The sequence below is a fragment of the Dioscorea cayenensis genome, unplaced genomic scaffold (genome assembly GCF_009730915.1).
Source record: "Dioscorea cayenensis subsp. rotundata cultivar TDr96_F1 unplaced genomic scaffold, TDr96_F1_v2_PseudoChromosome.rev07_lg8_w22 25.fasta BLBR01000258.1, whole genome shotgun sequence".
NCBI classification, from domain to species: Eukaryota; Viridiplantae; Streptophyta; class Magnoliopsida; order Dioscoreales; family Dioscoreaceae; genus Dioscorea; species Dioscorea cayenensis.
This window is the reverse complement of record NW_024086649.1, coordinates 1-6400: the sequence shown is the minus strand read 5'-3', so window position 1 is coordinate 6400 and position 6400 is coordinate 1. Positions and strand designations below refer to the sequence as shown.

General features: G+C 35.2%; 1 pseudogene; it reads left to right on the top strand.

Moving 5' to 3' along the window:
- Positions 1-876: 876 nt before the first annotated feature.
- On the top strand, positions 877-4939 carry LOC120253956 (annotated as a pseudogene).
- The last annotated feature ends 1461 nt before the right edge of the window (positions 4940-6400 follow it).

Here is a 6400-nt window from a genome sequence, read left to right as displayed (position 1 = left end):
GGAAATGTTGATTGGCTACATATCTTGAAAACTTCACTGATTTCTTTCTCAAACACTTGTAAATTCTGAGAATACAATAAACATATCTTTGGAAAAATTTATTTGTAAAAAAAGGCTTGTAATGATATTCATCTTGCTTTATGGACTATGAATGCTATATATATATAAATATATTCTTCAAATTGTTTTTAATGGATGTGGAGGGAGATGAGAGTCCTTTTATGTGTTTTAAATTTTGGTGTTGTTCCTACACTTTGCACTCAAACAATGCTTCTTTTATTGTTTATGCTCAATGTGAAGAATAAAAAATTTATATCTTTTATTAATCTCCACCGTTCATTTAGCACCCCACAATCTCAAGTTCCCAACCAATCTTTCTATAAAAAAGGCAGGCAGAGAGCAAGAGAGCATAATTCAATTTTACATTCATGGGTTCGAAGTTGTTCGGTGGTGGAGGCGGAGAATCGTTGATGATCATGTGTTGTTGTGAGGAGATGAGGGGGCTCGGAGTGGGTTTGAGTTGTGGGTTATGAAGTTACGTGGATTTGACTTGTTTTTTTATTATTATTTTTTTATTATTATTTGGGAATGGGGGATTTATTTGGGGATTTATTGAGTTAATGTGTGTTAGTGATGTGCATGATCATGTGTTGTTGTGAGTGGGTTTGAGTTGTGGGTTATGAAGTTCTGTGGATTTGACTTGTTTTTTTTATTATTATTATTATTATTATTATTATTATTATTATTATTTGGGGATGGGGATTTAATTAGAGGATTTATTCGGAGTGGGTTTGAGTTGTTCAAAAGCTCATTGGATTTGAGTTATTATTATTATTATTATTATTATTATTATTATAATTTGGGGATTTATTTGGGATGGAGAGGACCACTGATGTCTGTGAGGTGCTCGGAGAGGACTGCAGTGTGGGTGATGTCTGTGAGGTGCTCGGTGAGGACTGCAGTGTGGGTGATGTCACGTGAGGGTGCTCGGTGAGGGACTGCAATGGGTGGTGAGGCCGAGGCGGAGACTTGAGATGATGATCATCGAGTGAGGCGGGGGTTTGTGTGAGCGTTGGTGATGATCAATTAGTTCCTTTGTGAAGGTGTGATCAAAGTCTTTGGGTTTCCTTATTTGTTCCTTGGATTTTTGAGTTGTTTTTTTTTATGTGGGCGTGGGATGGGGATTTATTGATTAATGTGTTAGTGATGCGGATGATGATGATGTGTTGGAGGAGTGTGGAGAAGTGAGGTTTGTGTTGTGTGGGAGGTGTTCAGGGAGTTGTAAAGTGTTTGTGGAGGATGATGATGATGATGGTGGTGGTGGTGGTGGATATGGATATGGATATGGATATGGAGGTGGGTTTTGGTGTAGGTGTCCTGAGTGTAATGAGAATGGGCTTGTTAGGTGTTCTCTTTGTTGTTGAATTTTGTTTTTAAATCTCATCATTAATTTGAAACATAAATTAAGTAAGATATATTTATATATATAATGCTTGCTCTGCAGATGGACATTTGTAGAATTTCTGCAGAACAGATGAGAAGTATAAAAGAGAGAACAGACAGACATTTGTAGAATTTTTTGTAGAAAAGATGAAAAGTGAAAAAAAGAGAACAGGTGGGATTGGGATTTAGATGAGTGGTTAGATGTTGATCTAATGACCTTTAAGGAGGCTTATATATATATATATATATATAGTTTATTTGGATTCTAAAGAGGTTCTTTGGATCTGTTGTATGAAATGGCAATGGGGAAAAGCATGTGTGGCGCTCACCATTCCTTGGAAAAGTGAAAAGACGCCATGGAAAGTTTCAGGTTGTGTACATAAATTAGAAATTTTATTTCATGCTTGAACTGATTGTTGTGTTGAATGATTTGCAGGGTGAGATTGAGCTTGGACTTTTGAGAGTAAGTGTTCATTATCGGTGGTTTTGAACTGATTCAACAATGAAAGACTTGTTTTATCTATCTGAATCCATTCAAATTATTTGCCAAGAATGAAATTTTTGTCACGCCTTTGCCAAATATGTTGTTTGTACATTGCTTTTTGTTATATATTTTTGGTCAATCTCATGTGATTCTAATAACGCAAAGATTCTGGCCATTTCTCTATGAACAACTGTTTTGGTAAAAATCAATTTATTCCATGCTCAAGAGAATGTTAATATGTTGTTTTATATTTTGTTCAATCTCTTGTGATTCTCGTAATGCAGCAGTCTGGCCATTTCTAGTTGAATAAGTTCTGCTTTTCTCGAGTTCTTTTAATTTGGGGAAAACATATCATTTTCTCAATACTCATAAGAATGTAATCTCACAAATAAGTGTTTGCTTCTAATAAGAGGATATCCAAAGCACCATTATTTGTTTTGAGAAATTAGTTATTAGTTCTTTCATAACATAATCTTGTGATGATGCTATGAAAAATAGCATCATTTAATTGATACATCAATTTCTTGTGATGATGGTTTGTGGCTAGCGATTTTTGATGCATCCATTTATTTCTGCTGAACAGGCTTTTGTGTTCTCGCTGCCAGAGTATATTTATGCCTCTCCATCAATTGGATGATTAGTTTGCAAGGATATTATATGCTAATAAATAACACTCGGTTGGAAACGCTGGACAATTAATGATAGCGTTTTGCTTGGGAGAACAAACTGCTTCAAACGCTCTAGTTCTGAGATTAGTTAGATAGAGGTGATTGCATGTTTCTAATTAGGATAAGAAATTTATCTTGTTTGATCTTCTCAATTGCTTGTCTCTTGAAAAATAATAAAAATTCTTGGCTTCACGCACGCACTTCTCCAAGCTAAGCAGGAAGCTTATTATATGGATTGAGTTGTTGAGGATGTTTCAGGTTGTACATAAATTAGAAATTTTATTTCCTGCTATTTTGAAATTTTATTACCTAAAGCTTTTCTGCATATTTTGAAGTATTCTGCTGCTGGTGGAGTTCTTGAGGTGATTTTATTTCCTGCAAAGAGTCATATCTATAGATAGATTCTGCTGTTGTTAGATCTTTCAGCTTTGTTGTGTCACCTTATGTTTAGTACCATGTTTTGGTGGCCTACTACCCAAATAATTTTGTAATAATTTTCAAGATCGACACTGTTTTTTTTTTAAAAGTAAGTAATCATGAAAATGGCCTTCTTTGTCATATTTACAATTAAAAGTTCACTGACGTCATTTTTGATAATAAACAAAACAAAAAGAAAATGGAAGGAGGATCTTCATGGTAAGTTGTTGGCTGCACCCAGAAATTTTAAATTTAACTTTCTTATCATCATCATTACAGCATAACTAATCATTTTACTTTAGTCTTATAGTATGAACTTAATTTAGTGCTGAATATTGTTCATAAATCTCTGGCATACATAGCCTGCAAAACTTTACAAGCTGAAGCATCTTTCAAAAGTGGAGGTGATTGCAAATAATCCTACTGGCTGCGCGCACCTATATTCTGGTAAGAGTCTCTTGTTCTGCACCTCTAGTTCATTTGATGAGGTTTCACGCTCTGACTACTCCATTGATTTAATAACATACTAAACTTTCCTTTTAATTTAGACACTGCAACTATGAAGAAATTCATTGTGTAGTGTGTTTCTTGTCCAGGGATTTGACAACCTCAGAAGCCAAAGTGTTGCACCTCCACAATGGACAACGCATAATACAGATGACAGGTGAGCATTGGCAAGAGTATCAGTGATATTTAGGTTGATAAATAGATCACTTATATTACAATGATTATAAATTCTGGTTGTCTTGCTGTTCTTGAGTAGGAATCGGCTTCTTCATGGCATTCTAAATATGTGTAAAGAGATGTTAGGCCGCCTTACCAAAGTTGTTGTTATAGACATTGTTGAGATGGCTCTGTGGGCTAAGGTACATACTTTCTTCTTCTTCTTTTTTTCTCTTGCATCTCATTGTCATAAACAATTTTGGTTTGACATTTATTTCTGGCTAAGTGGCAGTTGTTTAGAGCTCTATAGTTTGCATGAATGTGGGGATTAAGGAAATCAAAACATTTTTTGATGGATGGAGTGTGTGATTTGGTTAAGTAGAATTCTTCTATCAGGATTTTGTAGTTAATGTCAATGTTTGAAGTATGGTTAGAGTAATACACTTTATGTCAAAGGCACAAAGCACACTGTGTAAGTTAAGTCATTATTAAACAGTGTACATCTAAAATTAAAATTATGGATATACCTTCTAATATTTTTATGACTTAGGCTGGAACACATATTGAAGTCTTTATGATATATAGAAGGAAACATCATGTAAGAAGGTTACTTGTGAAAGTGTGCTCTTCAGTAGGTAGAGGTGATGTGAATTTTTTTTCCAGGGTTGCAAGTGCAGTCATAAGAGGCTTCGAGTTGGACATTCTCGTAGTCTATTTTTGTGACATCGCATAAATTTTACATCTTCAGTCATCGCCATAATCATACTATTTATTCACCATCATGTTTATTAAACTGGTTCAGGAGAACTAACCTGCAATTACTGATCAAGTAACCAGAAGAGATGGCCCAGTTGCATCTGTTTTGACACCAATTGATTCCAAAGTTACCATTGAGAATGATCTTGTTTCACAAGCTGAAGAGGAGGACATGGAGGCTCTACTTGGCACATAAGTCTTATCTTTTGCTTCTTGTATATTATTCTTTTGTGATGATGTCACTTATTTCTGCAGATAGTGATACGAATGAGACCATCTATTATGTGATTCTGGCTTCTTTTTTTCTTGACCTCTCTATGTTATCATCAGATGTTCATAATTTTGGACAGACATCTAAGAGCTCATTCCATGCAGGTATGTTATGGGGATTGGAGAAGCGGAGGCATTATCAGAAAGGTTGAAGAGGGAGCTTCTTGCGTTGGAAGCAGCAAATGTCCATGCCCTTTTGGAAAGTGAACCCCTAATAGAAGAGGTATCTCTCCCTTAGGACTTGTATGGTTAGTTCCTGGTGTCTATTTAATCTATTATATTGAGGCAAAGTGGAGTGATCATGTATTACTGAAAAGATGTCAGAATGTGTAGTATGTCATACAGATGATTTCTGTACCTTAACCTAATTCTATAATCTATCTCCAACCCATGTTTTGCATATTTGCTATCACAATCATAATCTAAAGAAGTCACTTCTATTGCCCAAACAACATTAGGCATATGGAAAGGGGAAAAACTAGCTGTACAAATGACCATATATATTGAGCAAGCGTCTAATTTAGTGATAATTATGCCTTGTAACATTGAACTGAACCTTCTCTTTTATAGGATGCAATAAGAAATCAGCAGGCTTTTAAAACTAAGGCAAAATACTACATAGCTGTGTTTTCTTGGTGCATGCATACATTTATATACAAGCATGTGTGAACGTGTGTGTATGTCCATACTATTGGTGCCCCATATGCTCTTATGTTCAGACATTTATTTCACTGTTCTTTGTGGAATGTGATTTAACAGCTTGTGGTAAATATTGTTTTACTTTGGTAATAACTGACAGGATTATGCTTACAGACTCCTTTCCAACTGGGATTGTCGAGAATGGATCTTAGGAAAAAAACTGAAATCCAGCTTATCTGCTGTAAGAAAGAGATACTCTATTATGAAGCATGGCTTCCTCGCAATAAGATTGTTAACATTTCTCTTTCATTCTGACAGGCTGACAAGTCAATCAATGCCATGTCTAGGAAGTTGCAAAAGAATTTAACGTCAGAGGAGCTGTTGCTTTCTATGTGACCTTTAATTTAACATCAAATTATAGGAGGTTATATAGGAATTTAATATAGTTTGTGCATTCACATCACTTGTGTCTTTTTTGCGGACACCCTTGGATTCATCATCTGTTGATGTTGCTGTCTTTTGTCTCTCACTAATGGGAACCAATTTCTCAAGCTACCTGCAGGAAGCAAACAGAGTTCTCAAGACATGGTTTACATTTTACAAGCAGTTTTTCATTTCTACAATAATTAATTTTGACTTAATGACGTTTATGAGAATTTATTGTCATGTGTCATGCAGTGGTCTGGCTATTAATAGCGGAAGTTTGAAGTAGGTTTGATTCAAAACAATGGTGGAGCGACTTGGATACACTTCCCGCTTTCTAAGGTCATATCCTCGTAACTCCCTCTTGTTATGGATCTACATATTCTAACTCGATATCGATAGTAATGTGCTCGAGTTATCTGCTCCGAACTACTCATCTCTAATTAAACCCCAAACAATGATCGGTATCTCAAAACTTAACTTTCTAAAAGACTCTCATTACTTATGAGCTATTATTGCCGAGTATACTGGATACAAGTAAATGGTGGCAGACACGATGACTCTTTGAATGTTTCTTATAATTAGTGTTTTTTCTTGCAGGATTTGAAGAATAATATGTTTCTTTTTATACTTCAAG